Source organism: Puma concolor, chromosome E3, assembly GCF_028749965.1.
Source record: "Puma concolor isolate L17-30 chromosome E3, mPumCon1.1.hap2, whole genome shotgun sequence".
Lineage (NCBI taxonomy): Eukaryota > Metazoa > Chordata > Mammalia > Carnivora > Felidae > Puma > Puma concolor.
Window position 1 is genome coordinate 8,902,048 of NC_141682.1, and position 19,923 is coordinate 8,921,970.

At 50.8% G+C, this 19,923-nt stretch overlaps 1 protein-coding gene across 8 annotated transcripts in view; it reads left to right on the top strand.

Moving 5' to 3' along the window:
• CUX1 (cut like homeobox 1) overlaps positions 1-19,923 on the top strand; it is a 369,562-nt gene that overhangs the window by 22,603 nt on the left and 327,036 nt on the right. The window lies entirely within an intron of this gene.

Sequence of the window (19,923 nt, forward strand, 5' to 3'; positions counted from 1 at the left end):
AGCACTTCTGGAGTATTATTTTATGTTTTCTTTTTACCATTATTTTTGGGAGGGTATCTTTCCTTGCAATGTTTGATTGGGTTGATTTTTTTTTTTCCCCTCTGCTGGATTTTATAATTATGCCATCTATTTTCTTTTCCTGAAATTCAGAATCCAGATTATTCCTGAAATGATTAAGACCCACTCCCGTATTTATTTTTTCCTCTCCGTTTCTAAAGTCAGTATCTCTGTCCTATTAACACCAGCCCGTCTCTGTCCTCTCTGCTCATTTTGGCTGCATCTGTTTCAGTTCGGATCCATGAACTCTGCTTCGTCTGTGCAGGTTGCTGGGCTGGTTGATTTCTTTTGTCTAGTGTTTCCTCTCCTTCAGACTGTTTTTCCTGGTGACCCCTGATCCCCTCGGCCTGGGCCCCAGGGTATTAGCTGATCCCTTGCCCCTGAGGAGGGAGACTTAGGCCACACCTTGTCAGTCACTGAGTTTGGTGGTTAGAGGGCTTGAGGGGGTGCACTGAGGCCCTTTAGGCAACCTTGGGGTCTTCTCTCCAGCCACACCTGTTTTCCTGGGGCTACCTGCCTCTGATGTCCTGGGCCGCAGATCCCCCTGGGCATGGGCCACCCTCAGGGATTCTGATTCTGCTAGTTTGGGGTGGGTATTGGTAGCTTTTAAAAGTTTCTCATGATAGGAATAGGGTACAGTATGGACTGATTATGAATTGACAGCGGTTGAACATCCAACTAAAATTCATGCACAGCTAAAATTCTGATCACTTCCCAGCTAACACCCAGGAATTCTGGTGGACGGCATGGAGGAGGCCAGCTAGCTAGACCTGGGGCTAACTGCGAGAACAGTTAAAATGGGTCTATTACGTTTCTGCTGGACAGCGCTGTTCTAACGTAGACCCTCGCTACTCAAAGAGGTCCACAAACCCGTTTGGGCATCCCCTGGGAGCTTGTTAGAAGTGCAGAATGTCAGGCCCCAGCCAGACCTCCTGAGTCAGAATCTGCATTTTTATGAGATTCCCCAGGTGATTCATAGACGCATTAGAATTTGAGAAGCACTGGGCTAGATCCTTAAAAGGGAGGGTTGGTTTTATTTAATTCATATTTTAAGAGAATGACGCTTCCCTTATCTGCTCCGATGAGCTTTCCAGAACACAGGTAGCAGTCAGGGGGCTGAGCTGCCAGGGGATGGCTCTCCAAGGGCGCCTCTCTTGCCCCCTCCCAAGCCTCGCTTGCACCCACCTCCTCTTGTACACACGCTTCTAATAGTATCGATCATCTGCTTCTCAAGGTCCTAACACATTAAAACAACAAATCGGAAGAAGGCAAGAGACGTCCTCGAGGTAGGACTGGCTGTCCACTTGGGAGCAGAAGACCAGAAAGACAAAAGAATTGCAGGCCCCGGGGCTGTGTCGTGCGGGGGCAGTTTCTGCATGCAGACTGTTGAGGAACGTACGGATGCGGGACGGATTTCGGCACTAACCTTCATTATGCTTAGCCCGAGCCACTAAGTGATTAAGTTAGGTTCTGGTTAGACCCCTGTGCCGACCATCCCTGTGGAGGAGGCGTATTTTCTCCTGTGCTGTAGCAAATGTCAGGGCCGAGACCGAAGACACTCACTTGGAAGTTGAACTTTGGGGCGCCTTTCTTCCACTCATTGTGCCGGGCCCATGATGTACCGTCATCTGGAAATGGTGGCTCTCGGTGTGAGAACGTGGGGTTGTCTGGGTGGCCTGCCTTTGGATGCGCCCAGAAGCCGTCAGCTGCCTGCCCTGCCGGCTGAGGGCACGCTGGCCTGGGCGGCTGACCCTTCTGACTTGGAACCTTTGCTCTTCCATTTATGAGCCGTGTGACCTTGGGCCCTTAACCTGCTTCCTCTGTCTGTACAAGGGTGATAGTAAGACTACTCTCACTTCGTAAGGGTTTTGTTAAGACTCCGCTTAGGACGGTGCCTGATCCACGATCCTTGGTTGGTCTAGCCTGAAAAAGTCAAGGAAGGTGTTACAGGGGAGGCAGCTCACCGGAAGAGACCGCCCTCTCTGAAAAGAATACTAGTGGTAGTAACCCAGACCGAGATGTCCCGTCGTCAGGGTGGCAGGGATGCCTGGGCCGTCTGGCTCACCGGGTACGTACCGATGTTGTGGCGTTGGTATTTTTCTTTTACGCTTTTTTCCCCAAAGACTGTTCTGCCTTAGAAGATTAAAAATATCTGCTTCCACATTAGACCCAATTCAGTTTGAATAATTGCATTTTTAAGGCAAAAGCCTGCTCCTGGGCGTGAGTAGCTTGCACGTCAGACATTCAGCGGGCAAATGAAAAACGTGAGTCATGCAGTGCTTGGCACCTTGGGCTTTTAATATTTGGTGGCAAACTTCCTACGGAGAGGAGGACTTTGAAAGTGGAAGTCCTTTCAGATCCAGATGGCCAAAGGATTCTCCGGTGTCGGTTGGGACTAGTGATTGAATTTTCTCCTCCTGTTTCCTTGGCCTGCTGGGCCTCTCCGGGGGCCCAGTTTTGTTCAGAAGGGACCGTGTCGGTACAGCGAGGCTGTGTGCCTGGGGAATGTGCCTACCTCGAAGGATGAGAACAAGCCATCCTAGCAGCTTCTCGAATGCACAGCAGATAGAAAAGAGAGCGCGTGTAGAGCAACGCGCAAGGCATCTTTTGGTTTTTTTTTTTTTTTGTCTCCGGTGGTTGCTGACAGCGACCAGCAGGACCCAGCAGCTTGCCATGTGACTTACGTGTCAGGCTCTGAGTTTTGTTTTCTTGGCCAGGATCTGGAAGGCTGTTTCCAAGTAGGTGTTTCTTCCTTGGCGGCAGATCTGGGCTGTTATGTAGTCAGCCCTGTCCTTTTCTGAAGGGGAGCCGCCGTGGGGGGATGGGAGAGGGGCAGAGTGGCTAATATTAGCGTTCCCTCCCTCCTGGATCATGTAATCTCTAACGGACTGGCACTGTTGCCTGGATCTTGAATGTAGGCAGTTCCTATAAAGCGCACTTGGGTCTGACTTTTAGGTATGTAAGAGGAAGACAAAATTTGGAGGAAATGGTGAAATCGTTTTACAGAACATGCAGCAGCCCCTAGGGATTTCAGGAGCAAAGTCAGAAAGTTTACTGGGGAGAAATCTTGGATGATAAGGAAAAAGAATTCCGTGCCTGGTAGGGGCTCGAGGCTCCCCTGAGACATAGGTGCTCCCGGGTGCCCGGCTGGGCCCGGGGCTACAGGAAGGGCCTCCCGGGCTTTCGGTCCCAGCAGCTCCCGGCAGCCTCTGGGGAAGTGGGAGGCTGGGAGCCCCCTCCACCTGACATTTCCAGCCCAGGTTGGAGCAGAGCTCCTAGGTTCTGCCTTGAGAAAATGGTCAGGGGGGGGAGGGGGGCGCCTGGGCGGCTCAGTCCGTGAAGCGTCCGACTCTTGGTTTCGGCTCAGGTCATGCTCTCACGGTTCCTGAGTTCGAGCCCCCCATCAGGCTTCGTGCTCACGGTGCGGAGCCAACTTGGGATTCTCTCCCTCCCTGTCTCTCTGCCCCTCCCTTGCTCACTCTGTCTCTCTCTCTCAAAATAGATAAATAAACACTTAAAAATTTTTTAAGAAAATGGTCAGGGAGGGCACCTGACTGGCTCAGTTGGAGGAGTGTGCAACCCGTGATCTTTTGGGTTGTGAGTTTGAGCCCCACACTGGCATAGACTTTACCTAAAAATAAGTAAAATAAAAAAATAAAAAAAAACCAAAAACAAAAAAAAAGGAAAGGGTAAGGGATGAGAAGCTTGGGAGGAAAAACAGTTGTGAAGGCAGAATAAACACTCTTCCATGTGATCCTTATGGTTATCACAGTGTGGAGTTGTTGAAGGAACCAGAAAAAGAAAAAAAAAGAAGGTTGTCCGTCCTTTTGAATGTATTTCATTTTAAAATAAAAATGGCCTAACGGTAGTCATTGTTTTTGCAGGTTTTCTTTCTCTCAAAGCACTTTATTTTCAGTTTTTACCCCGATTCTATCAGTATGAGAAAAGGACCAGCCCCGGCCCCCTGCCCACCTCTCCCCACCATCAGCACCTGCACCCTGGAACTGTTCTCTGTCTGTGCAGCTGGCTTCTGCACCTGGTCCCCAGGTTTCAGCGTGGGCATTGCTTGCTGGTGGGGTGCCGTGGGACTGGGACCGGCAGGTGCAGTGGAGGCCTCACCATGGGGCCCCTGCAGAGTGGCCCTGTTTCTCTGCTCACCCGATTTTCAACTATTGGGCATTTGGATAGCTACGACTATGGAAATAGGAGTTTCTGTGTACAAGGTCTAATTTACCCCCAAACTCTTTTCCAGCAACACGTATCTTAAAACATCAGGTAGGTAGGGGTTCATCTTTTCTTTGGGAGCCCCCTCCCGGTCCCTTGTCCTTCTCCTGCTGGGACGGGCTGCTGCCTGGCACAGGGCCCCCACTTTCCTCCTGGTCCCTTCCCCATCATCTTGGGCCACCCTTTCCCCCTCCTGCTTTGGATCCCTGTCTCCTGAATTCTGCGATTTTGTCTTTCTCTCATTTGGGGAATCTCCTCCAGTAGCTTCCTGATAAAGATGGTTGCCGAGCATAGAATTCTAGAATTCCACCCTCGCAAGTCAAAGACGTGGCTCCGCTGGTCAAGGACAGTCTCGTTTCCCATCCTTTGCCGTTTCTCTGTGACACCGTTTAGAGCCCTGATCTTCGCCTGCTGTTCTCCGGGATCGTGACGGTTCTCCTCGGGGTGGGTCTCGTTCTCTGTCCTCCAGAACTCGTTATGCAGGCGCTGGGCCTCGTGGCCGAATCTGGCCATTTTTCTCCCCTTCCATTTTTCATGTCTTTGTCTTTTTTGATGTATCTGGGAGAACTGTTCAACCGTCCAATCTTCCTGTACTTTTATCTGTCATGGTTGTAACTTCTGAGTTTTCTTTCTTGTTCTCTGAATGTTACATTCTTACGCCCTACTCTTGTTCCTACCCGAAGGGTCCTTTTTGATCTCACCGGCTGCATTCACCACGGTTTCTTTCAAAAGTTCTCTTGTCTTCGTTGACTTCTCTTCATTTTTTTACTTTTTAAAATCCGTCTTATTTAATATCTGTAAACAATTGGATGGAACACATTTTGGTCACAAAGGGTAGTAACTAAAATCCGCAAACGTCTCTCCCCTCCTCTCTCTTGAACCCAAGAACATCCCCAATAATTTGCATCCACCGGGAGACTCCCTCCTGTTTCTCTGCCTCCTTATCCAGACAGGCGACCCCTGTCCTCAGTTCTGTATCTATTATGTCATAGCCTTAAAATAATGTCGTTTATCGCAAATGTGTATATGCTGTGGTATTTACTCTTGCTTGGTTTTGAGCTCTGTAAAAATGGTATCATTTGGCATGCCGACTGCTGGCACTTACTTTTTTGACTATAGTGTCACGGAGATTCATCTGTGATGTTGCAGGAAACGTGGTCTCTATTTTCTCTGATGTTGGTACCCAGTTGTGTGACTGGACCAATTTTATTTATCCCTTCTCCTGTTGATTCGTCTCTTTTCTTTTTTTTTTTTTTCTCTTTGTCTTGGTCCCAGTTAGAGGTTTCGTCAAATGCCTGGTGACATTTCTGTCATCTGTCCATACTTAAGAGCAAGGCATCAGCATGCTTATATAGAGTGGGGGGGGGGGTGCAGGGTTGGGGACAGTTGACAGGTGGTGGCCTTCCCTGTAAGAGATCAGTCAGGTGTTTTTGGGGGGGGAGTCCCTGATGTGTCAGTGTCTGTGGCTCTTTTCTTTTGAGCTGACAGTTTCTTTAGCAAGAGGCCCTTGGTTTCCCCGCAGGGAGGGGAGGTTGGGGGCGAGACAGCTGACTGCCGGTTTTCCAGTGCCCAGGCCGGGGAAGGGCCTGGGATGTTCACTCAGTCCCCCTGCGTGTGGCGGAGAGCAATTTCAGTCTTCTGCCGATGGGGGTGAGGTGGGGGGAGGTCCCAGGCTGCTTGAGGTGGGGGAGGGGTCTGCCTGCGCCTCTGAATGGCATTTTGCCCACCTTGCGCCCCACCTTGCCAAGCCCCTGCCGCTCCCTGTCCAAGTTCTGTGGAACAGATGACCTTACTGCATGTTGGGTCCCATCTTGAGGTCAGGCCGTAAGCTTCCTCTGCTCTCTTGAGGCTGCGGTGTGGCTGGTCCAGCCACCTTCCAGCCCCTCACGTTCAGGGGCTTCCCTTTTGCTCCCTCCCCTCTCCTCTGTGTCCTGTGAGTTCAGACCTTACTGCTGAGATGACGCATGTGTTGGTCTGCCACATTAACCTGGAACTCACACGTTTTCAAGAGTCCCGAATTTATGGATGGGCTGAGGCTTTCTACGAGGACACCGGTTTTGTAGGAGACACCAGTTTTGTCTTTCACAGCGATCTTTTGGGAGCTGCTCCCAGCCAGGCTGCCAGTGAGTGACACATGGGAAGCACATGCTGGGATTGTCTTCAGAGCTGCTTCAGGAACGGCCGAGAACAGCCGTCTCCTTACCGTAGGGGCCTTGGCTGTGCTGGGAGGGGGGGGCGCGGCTTCCAGTCCTGCCTGCATTGGTTACTGGTTGCCTGGCCTCACACCCTCACCTCCCTCACCTGTATGAGGCGAGACCTTCTTGGCTGGGTGGTTACAAAAACAAAACGAGGGGGTAGATGTGAGGTGCCGGCAGGGAGCCGCTCTGTAAACAGGAGCTATTATTAACCCTACACCCTTGCTGGACCAAGAAATGGCACCTCATTCGCAGCAACGTGCTCCCACCCGTTTTTATTCACACGCACACATGCTCAAAAGGACTAAAAACAGACTCACTTTGGATTGCGATACAATCCCCCCTCTCCGTTTTCTCTCCTTCCCCCCCACCTTTTTTTAAAGTTTATTTTATTTAAGTAACCTCTGTGCCCAGCGTGGGGCTCGAACTCACGAGGCTTAGGGCGCCTGCAGGTGGCACAGTGGGAGAGTCCTCAGTGTTTCCGCAGGGGTTTTATAATTTAAGTTCCAACGCTGAGTCTGGCGCCTTCTCCGTGTTCTCCCCCCACCGCCGTGTGAGAAACAGCTTGGGTCAGCAGGAAGCGTGCAAGTAACCAGTAAGCTTTAAGTTGTCACGATACGTAATGACCAGAATGTTATTCCACGGTTGCAATTTGTTTACCTCATTAGAGTTGTGTGTCCATCCATTCTCCTCCCTGACCTTAATTGTTTACCCAGGCCGCTGTTTTCCCATTCTGTAATTGAAGGCTCCAAAAATGGGCCCGTCAAGAAGGCTCGTGGATGTGGGAAGGAGGCGGGCTTCACAGAAGGATGGCCCGAGCAGACGGGTCTTAGGAAAGCCTTGAGAAGGCTGGGCCTCTCCGAGCCGGGACAGACGCAGCAATGCAATCTGTTTCCTGCAGGCCCGAAGGGAATGCTTCCTCCTTGTGGTTAGTGACTTCAAAAGTTGCCCCAGTTAGATGAAGTTCAACCGTTTCTCCAGTTTCCACGACTGGGGGGCAGCCGGTCACGCTGCCGTAGCCACTGTTGCTCGGGCCCTTGAGGAAAAGCCTCCTCCGGACCCCCCGGGAGAAGAAGCTTACGAGCTTTCCTGTTCGTTCTTTCTGGGCCCTTCAGTGTCAAACCGAAACTGCTTTCCTGAAGCCAAATTAACTCAGGGATCCCTCCTCAGGCCTCATCCTCCTTGACCTCCACCTCCTCGACTCCCACACGTGCCGGCTGTACCAGGCCCCTGGGCCTTTGAACCGGCCCTCCTCGGTCATGCCTCTGTCTTCTCCCAGGAGCACCCTCTCCCGTCCTTCTCCCCCAGCCTCTCAAGCCCTGCCCAGCTCCAGTTCCTGTTTCTGTTTGACCGGAGCCCTTCCGATCCCCTCCAGCAGACAGAATCTGCCCTCCTCTAAAAGCCCCCGGGCCCCCCGGGCCTGCCCCGGGTTTCTGCTCGCATTGCACCCGGTGTCGGTCGCCTGGGTCCTCGTTTGGCGCCTCTTGTAGGCCTTCAGCAGCGCAGGGGCTGTGCAGGGGCTCTGACGCTCCCGCGCCTCCCGCACCTCCCGCAGTGCCTCGCATATTATAGGCATAGCATTCAGTAAATGTCATTTTTGAAATATCCGTAGAAATAAAAAGAAGTGCTTTTTAAAAAAAAAATTTTTTTTTATTTATTTTTTTTTATTTTCCAGGAGTCAAAATGCATGGCTTTCATCCACTTTCAACACATAAAAGATGTTTTCAACACAGAAAGGCCTTTCACCGCTCTTAATAGTCAGCTTTTGGAAAGATGTGGACTAGAATGAAAAATGAGGATGAACACCTCTGAAATCAGCTGTTTTGAATTAAATAAAGCAGAGTGAGGTTGGAGTCAGGTGAAGCGAGAAGATGGCATTTAGCCAGTGAGGATTAATACTCCGGCTCCTTTAAGCCGAGGGACCGTCTTCTCTGAAATGTGTGAGGGGTGGACAGGGCTTGTCTGCCCCTCTCCCCCCCACTTCTGCCCCAACAGGGCTGTCGCCCCCTTACCTCGACTTGGCTCAGGATGACTTCATCCTTCCCATGGCTTTGCATAATTGCAAGGAGGTGTTCTGGGGGGTTTTTCGCGGGGATTTTTCCCCCCTTAGCTGTAGTTCCGGGTGCTTTTCGGAGACCCGCTTCACCGGGCTGGCTTAGCAATTGAGGATTCCGAGTCCGGGAGCGAGTTGTCTGAATGTCCGGGGCGGGTGAGCACCTGGAGGCCCTCTCGGCTCCGTGGGCGTCTGCAGGTGTTTTGGGTGGGTCGAGTGCCCCTGTCCCCTTTCTCCACGTGGAGCATGGTGGCCTGGATGTCGTGTATCCAGCGGGACCCCTAGCCAGCTTTGCACGGAGACTATGGGAACGGGACTAAAGTCACGAAATGTCCTTGCAGGACCTGTTGACCTGACCCTCTGTCTCGGTGGAGCAGTGGGGGTTCCTAGTCTGACCCCGAAGGTGGCAGAGGCGATCTTCCCTTGCTCGAGGGCAGCTGTTAATGAACTTCAACACAGAAGGGAGTTCTCTTCTCCATTCTGGGTGGGGACTAGTAAAATGCCTTTGGCCAGCTGGTAGAACTAAGTCCTGGGAAATTCTGGATCCTCCAGCTCAGTCGACTTGGAGTGAACCGTGTGGACAGCAGTGAATTTGCCCCTCTACGTGTTTTCTCCAGTCAGGCTCGTCCCTCGTGGTGGGCACCTGGTGCTGGTGGTTCTTACGGGAGCCGAGTGCCCCCTTCCTTGGAGCCAGCCTTTGCCTGGGCGTGGTCTTGTCGGCCACTCAGGGCCGTTCCAGATAGTGCGGCCCTTCAGGGGTCAGGTCAGGCATCTGTGGCCCCAGGCCAGCATTTTAAGCAAATGCCCGGAGTGCACAGCCCAGGCCCTCCACTCAGTGCAGTGCTTGGGCCAGAACAGAGTATTTTGAGCACTGGACACTGTGTCTCAGTTGTTACACCCAGGAGCAGGACTCATTACCAGGGAGCTTGAATTTAAGAAAAAAAAAAAAATGCCGTTATCTAGATTCCTCAAGGTTACGACAAAGCTGAAGCAGCTTGTTACCAAGCAAATGGACAGAAGTGTCGCCAGAAGCATTTCAGTTTCTGTTTTTGGGGTAGTGGTGGCAGGGGTTCCATCTCAGAGGCTGACTTGGGTTTGCTTCAGTTGGTTTTACTTCCTTCAGGACGCAGGTCTGGTGTTCCTTCCCCCATAAGAGAGCACCCCCTCCCGGCCCCTCCCTGGACTTTTTCTTCTTCATTGACTTATCAGTCACGTGAGCCACTATTTATAAAGTCTGTTCCCTCCCTCCCCCACTCCCCCCACCATGTGAACCGTGGCTGCTTAATGAAGGTACACCTTGGCCCCTAGTATGGGAACGGCTTTTTAATCCCAAGAACGCCTTGCTATTTATTCCTGGATCGTGGAAACCAGTACACTGCTCCTTTTTTTTTTTTTTCTTTCTCCCCTTGAAGAAATCCAGTAACCCTAGGCTTTCTAGATCCAAAGTGGGTCAGATGGCTAATGATTGAAGATGGATTGGCGTCCGGTGTCTTTGGGAACCTAAAGCTGGACTCGGGCTGCATTCGTGTTTCTCTTCCTCTCGTCAAAGCGCCTCCAATGGCAGCTGACTTTGCAGTCACTGTGCACCGGGGGTAAGCCAAGCCCCAGCCGCTGGAGACCGGGTGGCCCTGCCTCCACCTGAGCTGGGAGGGAGGCGGGTCTATGATTAACTCGGTGATGTCTTCAATGTGATTGCTGGGGGCTGAAAACATTAACTTTTACAAAATGATTTAAAATTACCAATTGACCATATCCGGGGCTGAACCTGCATGATTCAGCTCCTTTTAAAAATATCTTTTCTCAACAAATTGCTTCCTTAACATTTTAATTTGTTGATCATAAAGGAAGCTTGCCAAATATTAGCTGGTCTTTTCCATTTCCTGCAGCTCCGAGCTTCCCTTATTTGGCATATTTCAGTGGAACTGTAAGGTCACTCCCTAGTTCTCTTCCCAAAGAACTGTATTTATTACTGTCAAGTATTGGCGGGTTTGATCCAGCTGTCATCAGAACGTTTGGAAATATTGTTTTTTGCCAGAATGCTGATTTAATGATCTAATACTGACATGGCTTGTTTTCTCCGCTGATTTGATAACTTACTTGTTCAATAAACTCCCCTCTTAGTGAGCCACGCTGTTCTTTTCTTTTCTCTTTTCTTTTCTCTTTTCTTTTTTCTTTTCTTTTCTTTTCTTTTCTTTTCTTTTCTTTTCTTTTCTTTTCTTTTCTTTTCTTTTCTTTTCTTTTCTCTTTTCTTTCCTTTCCTTTTCTCTTCTCTTCTCTTCTCTTCTCTTCTCTTCTCTTCTCTTCTCTTCCTGCTACCACAAGCTTTATGGGCAGTGTCTTAAAGACAGTAGTGGGTTTTTTTTTTCCCCTTCCTTTCTCTTTCTTTTACTCCCTCCACCCCACCTCCTTCCTCTCCTCCCCTCCTCTTTTTTCTTTTTTTTTTTTTGGAGAGGCCCTAGATGTGTTACCAACTGTCCTTGAAGAAGTTAGCATTGCTGCTGCCTGGTATTTTGAAGTGCACTTAAGAAAAATTTCAGACAGACCCCAAAGTAGAGAGGCAACTAGAACGAAACCTCCGTGTTCCTACCCCTCAACCAGCTTTACAAAGTTAGGACCTAACATTATGCCTGGTTTCATCTCTGCCCCCACTTACTTGCATTTTGGAAAGGACATCATACTTCCCCGTAAATATTTCAATATGTATCTCTAAAAGGTAACGTGTTTATTTTTTTTAAGCACCATATATCCAACATCATACCTCAAAAAAAGAAAGCAACAGTGTGAGGAAGGAGTTTCTACCGTGTGGCACCCTACTGAGTCAGTCTGTGGGCGTCACGGGAGGAGAGGGGCTTTGACTCAGAACTCTGCGCCAGGTCCTTTGCTGCTGCTCCTGCCCTAGCGTCCCGAGCTAGTTACTGCTACGACCCAGGAGTTGTGCTAGTTCCTCTGACTCAAAATCCTGAGTCTCTGGATGTTCGAGGCTCTGACTTGCTTTGGAGTTGGCCACTTGGGCTTGGTTGCAGGAGGAGGTAGGCACGTGCCTCGTGTTGACCGATTCTGCTTGCGCGAGGGTATGCCCTGCCTCGTTCCTGCCGGCGGGGGGAGTTTGAATGTTGGACTTCGGCTGCATCCACCTGGTAGTGGAACCTGTGCTCCTGATCATCCCGTTTCTGTCCTGGCGGATCATTGTGTGTGCCTCGGATTCCCCTCCTTTTGCTTGTGCCGATTATCTGAAACTCTGTGTAGTAGTTGATTCTCTACGTGGAAGATCGGTTTCCACATTCAGTGGGTTAGTGTTTAGGGCCAGTTAACAGGGGTCAACATTTGCAACCCACTGTCGCCCCAGTCTTTTGGGACTGAGATGTTTCGGTCATTTGAATTTAACGAACTGCCTGGCTCTGCACCAGACACTGGGGCTTCAGAGCTCGTTCAGGTACTGGCTGTGCGTCCAGGAGCTCCTGCCTTCACTGCAGGAGGATGAGCCAGGCATAGGGCTGGGAGCTCAGTGCTAGGGGGCTGGGTGGACAGAAGGTCCTGAGTGGTGGTAATGGTCCTGCTGGGCCTTGGAGCATGCGTGAGATTTGCACGTGTCCAGGGGGTGGGGGGTAGCCCTGTGTCGATCACCCATAATCCCACTACCAGAGTCTTATACCGTGAACGTTGTGATTCATTTCCTTTGGATATTTCCCTACAAATATATGTATTTATGACATCTATTCAAGCAACCAGTAACTCAGGAAGCCCGTATTGAGCACCTGGCCATGGGCCAGACCCTCTTTCTTGGTTCTGGGGTTGGTGGGGAGAGGTCAAGGTAATTCTTGCCCTTAAGGAGCTTACATTCTGGTACGTTTATGGAACAAATCCCATCAAACAGTAGATGGTATCTGCGTTCGGTTTGGCTCACTTTACAAATCACACCAGGCCATCCGTGGAATTATTTGCCTGCCCTTCCAGCCTGCAATTGCCCTTCAGCTTGACAGAGAACAGCTGCCCGTGACATGTGACCCTCTCAACACCAGCCCCACTAACAGGCTCAGAAGGTGCTCAGAGATGGCTTCCAGCTGGGCGGGCTCAGGACCTGCCCCCTTTCCCTTTGGGTTGCCTACTGTAAAGGGTGGGTTTTTCCTCTTTTTGAGTGATTATGCTGACCTAATTTGCATTGAGGGGCAGATTTAAAATCCTGGTATAATTTGCAACCCAAGTATGCCCTTAAATTGTTCCATTGCCAGGGGCGGTGTGGGGGCAACTGTTGTGTTGGTTTTCTTAGATACATAGGTGCCAGGTATGTGTTTGGATATGTCACATCTGAAGTTTAAAATTCAGAAAGGATAAATACCCTATATCGTTCAGTGTATTTGGAAAATTTGGTTCTAAATTCAAATATATACCCAAACAGAAGAGCATAATGAATCCTTTTGTACCCATTATCCAGCTTCCATAATTATCTGCTCACAGCCAACCTCGTTTTAGCTGTATGTTCTCATTCCCCACCCCAACTTAATTTTGAAACAAATCCCAGACAGTGGATCTTGTTTCATCCATAAATATTTCAGTGTGTATCTTTAAAAGATAAGGACTTTTTTTTAATGTAACCACAATCCATTATCATATTTCCCCCCAGATGGCAAAAAAAACCCCAAAAAAAATCATTAATATCAACTATCTACTCAAATACCCAAATTTCCATTTTCCCATAAATATCATAATTAAAGAAAATCCGATTCAGGAACCAAGTAAGATCCTCACGTTGTGATTGGTTCATGCATCTTAGTCTTTTCATTCTTTTAATTGACCAGAACACCCCCCCCCCTTTCTTACCCCCACCCCGCATCTATTTCTATTTCGGAAGATCACATTTGGGCTTTCTTGGGGGGCAGGGGTGGGGGGCTAGATCCTTCCCTAGGTGATGGCATGCATTTCCGTCAGACCGTCAGGAGGCACACGTAATGTGTATGTGATGGCAGACTTCTCTTAATTTTTAAAATTGTGAAGTACACAGAGAAGATACTGTCTTCACTGTTTTTAACTGTATTGCTCAGTGGCGTTAAGCACATTCACGCTATTGGGCAAACCATTACCACCATCTCCAGAATGCTCTTCATCTTGTGAGACTAAAACTCTGTCCCCACGGAACACTAACTCCCCATCCCCCGTCTACGGGCAACCACGGTGCTTTCCGCGTCTATGGAGGACTACTGTAGGTGTTCGTGTAAGTGGAATCGTAACAGTGTTTGACTTTTTGTGACTGGCTTATTTCGCTCAACACAACGTCCTCAAGGTTGATCCTGGTTGTAGCACATGACATAACGCTTTTCCTTTTTAAGGCTGAATAGTATTCCATCGTATGGATAGACCACACTTTGCTTATTCATTCCTCCATGGGCGGACACTCGGGTTGCTTTTGTGAGTAACGCTGCTGTGAACATTGACGTGCAGATAACTCTTTGAGACCCTGCTTTCAGTTCTTTTGAGTATATACCCAGAGGTTTGCTGGATCATATGTTGGTTCTATTTTTGATATTTTGAGAAATGGTTATACTGTTTTCCACAGCAGCCGCACCAGTTTGCAATCCCACCCACGGTGCGCAAGGGCTCATTGCCTTACTTCACCAGTACTTATTTTCTGTGTGTGTGTGTGTGTGTGTGTGTGTGTGTGTGTGTGTGTGTGTGTCAATGTTTATTTATTTTTGAGAGAGTGTGAGCAGGAGAGGGGCAGACAGACAGGGACAGAGGACCTGAAGTGGGCTCTGTGCTGACAGCAGAGAACCCGATGCAGGGCTTGAACTCACAAACCGTGAGATAATGGCCTGAGTCAAAGTTGGATGGATGCTCAACCGACTAAGCCACCCAGGTACCCCTGGTTATTTATTTATTTATGTATGTATGTATGTATGTATGTATGTTTTGATTGCCATCCTTAATGGGTGTGAGGGTAAGATGTCCTTGTGGTTTTGATTTGTGTTTCCGTAATGATGGCACTTATTTTTAATAACTTATTTAAACTTAATATCTCATCTGTGGGTGCTTCAAGATGGGGAATGTATTTTGTGAGCCACCTTAATTCTAAAAACAATGAGAGGTACCTGGGTGGCTCAGTCGGTTAAGCGTCCAACTCTTGGTTTTGGCTCAGGTCATGATCTCATGGTCCGGCTCTGCGCTGACAGCATGGAACCTGCTTGGGATTCTGTCTCAAAATAAGTAAGTAATAAGTAAATAAGTAAACTTAAAAAATTTTTTTAAAACTGGAAAATACTAGTTCCTAAACAGTATTCACGATGGATATTATCGTTTGTCTGAAAGGCTTTGTAGAATCCCCCAAATGAGACCAGTCCTCTGAGAGTTTATCATGAAGAAGCGGAAAGCCAGAGAGGGCTGAGTCTTTGCCCACGGCCTCAACGCCACAAGAGGGGAGAGAAGGCTGGAGCCTCCTGGGATCCGAGGTCCAAGTCTCCTGTCTGCCCTGTCCTTCCACGCGCCCTGCTGTGGTGTTTGGGTGGCGAGGGCCAGGTGCACAAAGCCCTGCTTGTTTGGCTACACATGCCCACCAGCAATTGCTCGTATTACAGAGTGGTTATTCTTATTTGTCAAGAAACCCAGAACAACTGTTTTTATTCTTCACAGTGGATGCTTATGCACATGACCTTTTGAGAACATATTTCTGGATGCTGTAGAGGCACTGATGTTCATGCAGATCAGCTTGAGTTAAATCTTTTCTTTCTTTCAGTTGCAGTGGCCTCTGTGCCTTTAAGAATTGCACTTTGTGGAGTTACTGTGTTTCTCATGCCGTTAAATGTTTATTAGACATCCTGTATAATTTAGTATATTATTTTCAGATGACAGAAGAGCCCCTTGGCAGAGAGCGGTGTTAAAGTCTGATGTTAGTTAAGCCCTGTCATGGTTGGTGCTGTACAGGGCTGGGTGTCTGGTGCACGTGGGCAGGACGGGGCAGAGGGGGGCATCGGACCGTCAGCTGCAAGCAGCCACGTAGCCTGTGTCATGTTGCCTGTCCTCCTAGGGGCAGCCGGCCTGGGTTTACACACTTGTGCGTAGTCTGTGAACCCAGATATTCACGAACGGAGGAAGCCCGTGCGTACGCCTTGCAAGGGCACGGATGTCCCGAGTGCAGTTCATGATGGCCACGAACCAGCGAGGTTCATTCGCTCCTTCATGAAGTTCGTCTTTATCGCTTGTTAGGGAGAGCCGGGCACAATGCTAGGAGCTGGGGATTGTGACGGCCCCTGCCCTCACGGGACTTAGATTTTAGTGGTTCCAAAGGAAAACAACACTTGCTTTTGTGAGACCTTGGCGAAGCAAACGACCTTGAAATCTACCAAAGGAAGAGCTTTGGAGTGCTCGTTTGATAGTCTGCAGACAAAAAAAAATCACATCAGACCCTTTGTTGCAGACGTGAACATTTATTTTAAGGGCTCAAATTAAACCGGAGTAGATAAACGAGCAGGCGTAGTTGTTTGCTGATCGTTCACGGCTGATGCAATCCACAACTCCGTAAGTTGCTGCTGGCAAATGGAATCGTGAGAATTTCAACCCTGAGACATTCCAGACAGCCCAAGCCGTAAAACGTTGACGTAAAGGTGATTCTACTTTGTCCTCTGACTTCAAAGCTTCTAGAGAAGGCACCACAGGGGGCCTGTGGGGGAGATTGGCATATGAGAAGGTTCACAAAGTTTCATAAAAGTTAGATTTGAAGTTTCAGTGTGGTTTGATTTTCCATGGTGATAATTAACGTGCTCTGTGTTTCCACAAGCCTCTTAGCTCTGTTTTCTTCAGAATGCTTAAGTTTACAAAGCAGAGAGGAGCATGGCGGTCTCTTCCACAGAGATGCCTTCCAGAACGTGCGCGGTGGAGCCAGCTCGGGGTGGGGGTGGGGGTGGGGACAGCAGCCCAGTGGTTCAGGTGGCCCTTCGGAAGCTCAGTTTTAATGGCGGACTGTTGATTTCAAGTCTGGCCACCAAGAGGCGAGTCTCCCAGCCCTAGCCACGGCGACGCGCCTGCACGTCCTGGGGGTGCTGGCAGTGACCAGGGTGAAGTCATACCCGGCGTGCCAAGTGGCACGGCTGTGGCAGATCTGAGGTGCTGCCGCCAGGGAAGAGGGGGGGAAGGCTGGGGGGTGAGGACAGGCATATAGGACACTGGCGAGATTCTGAGCCACACACTGTGTGCGTCCTCCCTGACACCTGGGGGGTGGGGGCGCACATCACAGAAGCCAGCCAGTGCATCAGCTGACCGATGCTCACCCTGCTGGCCTTCCTCTCTGGACCTTCATCTCGGGGTGTCTCCAGAAGCTCAGACTTCAGATAAATTTGTTCTTCTCTTTTTAAGCCAACTAATCACTCACTTGCGGCTTTAACCTTTAATGCCGCATCAGTGTCAGTGCGTTGGAAGTCAGTCCTGTGGGCTTGGTTGCTCGGTGGCCCCACTTCCCTTCAGTTGGGCTGAGGCTAGCCTCATCCGTGCTTCCCCCCTGTGCAGAGCTGGCTTCTGTCCTCCTGCTCGCCCACTGAGCCTTGGCCTCGACACCTCCTCTGGTGTCGCTGGGGGCGTCTTGAATTTGCCCCTCCCGTCTCTTCCCCTCCAGCCCTGCACCTCTGCCCCAGTTGCGGGCCGACCTCCCCTGCTCAGTCCATCTTACCCTGCAAGGTGCGAGCTGTTGGTGCTCCCTGTGTGGAGCACTCGATCCATGACATCTGCGACCCTGTCCCACTCTCAGGGGGTGTTCCCTTAACTGGGCGATGGGCTGTTAGGGGAAAAAGTCAGCCATGTTGACTGCAGGAAATCTCCTGAGCAGCACAGAACTCCAAGGGGACAGACAATTTGTGCTTTAGGAAGCAACAGGAGAAGGGCCACTGGTACCGGAGCTGTTGGGAAAGGCTTCTGGGAGGAGGCACCGTCTGAAGTGGGAGGTGAAGGGTAGGATCACGTGGCCAGCAGGGAAGGGGGCGGGGTCTTGGGAAGGGGCGCGCACGTGAGCAGGGCCAGTAAACTTGGGGATGCCGTGGCTGGATCGGAAAGGGAGTCAGGGAGCTTGGGGCCCAGCGGAAGAGTACCGGGCCTGGGGACCCAGGTGTGGTGATGGGGGGGCCAACCGACCATTGGAGACTTCGCGCAGGAAGGCGGCACGATGGCCGCAGTGATGGGTCAGGAAGACCTCCGTCTTTGGAGAGCTGAGTGGGTGGAGGGCCTGGAGCCTGGATCCAAGGTTAAGAGGGCCCGTGGCCGATGTCAGAGGTGAGAAAGAGTCAGAGGACATGGAACCTGTTTTTCGGGGGCAGGGGAGGGAGGAGACTAGGATGAGCCCAGGTGTGCCCTTGGGCGTGACTGGGATGTGAATCAAGGTCTGGGTCAAAAACCCAGAGGGCCGGAGGGGTGGTCTCACAGACCTCTCGAATCAGCAGAAGTGTTCAAGACACCGGGCAGGGCTGTCTCCTCTGTGCTGAACTCCCCGTGTCCTGGACGGTGCCTGGCGCGTAGTAGGTGCTCCATAGATACAAGGACTGAAGGGGGCGGAGGGGAAGTCAGGACAGGCCCCAGGTCCTCAGGCCTGGTGGTGAGTGAATGAGTTCCCGAGGGATGGAATTTAAAGGCAGGAGAGCCAAGGGCTGAGGGCAGGCGTGGGCAGCGCTGGGCACACTGGAGGCAGAGAACTCAGCAAAGGAGTCAGGAAGGGAATGACCAGGGGTGGGAGGAAAATGGCATGGCACAAGGTCAGCCAAGGTCAGGAGGCTCCTGCGAGGGGGTGGCTACTGTGGGCACACGGGCCAGAGGGCATAGGATAAGAAACCTCGTTCAGGTTTCTGCTGGCTTCCCCTGGCCGCCCCTAAATCTGAACACTGCTGCCCCTGCAAGTGCTCCTTCCCCCATAGTCTCACTGCCCACAGAGGACAGTGGGAGGGAGGTGGACGACTTGGGGCCACCACCCCCTGGGCAGCCGGGCCTTTGTCCCTCTGTCTTGGGCCTACCCTCCCCGAACCCTCTTGAGCCCCTCCCGAGATGGCCTTCCTGGTGGAAGCCTGCGTCCCCCGTCCTCCTTCACCCTGGAGGGGGCTGGAGCACCTTGCGGCTGTTCGATCCCTGTGTCCCCTCAGCCCCACAGAACACCTTTCGAGGTCACGTAGCCCGGCGCGGCTGATGTCTCATTTTGGTAGGTGGGTCATCGACCTCCAGGTCCAGAGGGGGCGTCCAGGGGACCGAAAGAAACTGCTAATTCGGTCAAGGCTGGTTCTTCTCCGCCCTACCTAAACTCTTGTCTAAAAATTAATGGGTGAGAGAAGCTAGGGAATCTTGTCAGATTGTTTCTTGAGGAAACCTCGAGAATATGAACAGTGGTACATACCTAACCTTAAGTTGCAGAGCTGGTTTAGCCAGATTTTTCCCCCCTCACGGTAAAGTTTTCATTTTTCCCGTTACAGTTGTTCAGATAAAGCTGTGAGGGTAGAGAGTTTTGCTTTTTTTTTTTTTTTTTTTTTGAGTTGGTAATGAGTGATTTCAGGATAGATGCTTGTGAAGTCTGTAAATAAGAATTAAAAAAAAATCCTTGCCTAGTCAGTGCCTTGCACCTATCAGTTCTACAGATGTTTACATCGCTGGACTCATCTGTCTGCTTGGAGGGGCTGGGGCTCAGAGCCGGAGGTCCTGACATCCCCCCTCTCTTGACATTTTCTTCTCAGAATCCCACAGTGCATCAGAGTTGCACCTGCTGTCTGAGCCCCTCTCCTTGGTGGGTGTTAGTCTGCGATCCTAGCTTCCAGGGCTCGGGAGACGGTGGCGTTCACCCTCCTGTGGTCTGACTGCCGGCACTGTGGGGCCACCTGGCTCATCAGAACACAGGCCCCTGCTCCCTGTGAATGGGTCCCCTAGTGAGGACCAAGAGGGGTTGTTCCCGGTGAGGCGATGGCTTTCAAAAGTAAGGCCCCTCCGCCGTTTTACACACCCATCCGAATGGCAAGATTTGAAGTCTGAATATACCGAGGGCTCACGGTGTGACCTCCGTCCCGTCGGTGGGCACGTGATCCGGAATGACCACGTCGCAGTGAGGTGTAGAAGGCGCTTGTATCCTGGAGCACTCTTAGCGATGTCCTGGGGAGACGCTTACAAGAACCGTCATGGCGGCATCCCGGAGCGAACGGTCGGAAAGCACATCGGGGTCCCGGAGGCATGTCGCCGTCATCCAGGGCTGTTCTGGAGGACAGGCCACACGCGCCTGGACCTTGCAGACACCGTGTGGAGCCTGGAAGGCCCGCTGAAGGGTGTGCGCAGCGCCGTCCTATCTCTGTGTTAAACGTGCAAAACCGTACCTTATGTTGTCAGTGGGATCTTAAAGAGCTAGAAAATGTAGAGAGATTTCTTGAGAAGGGCCAGCGGCAAATTCTGGGAAGT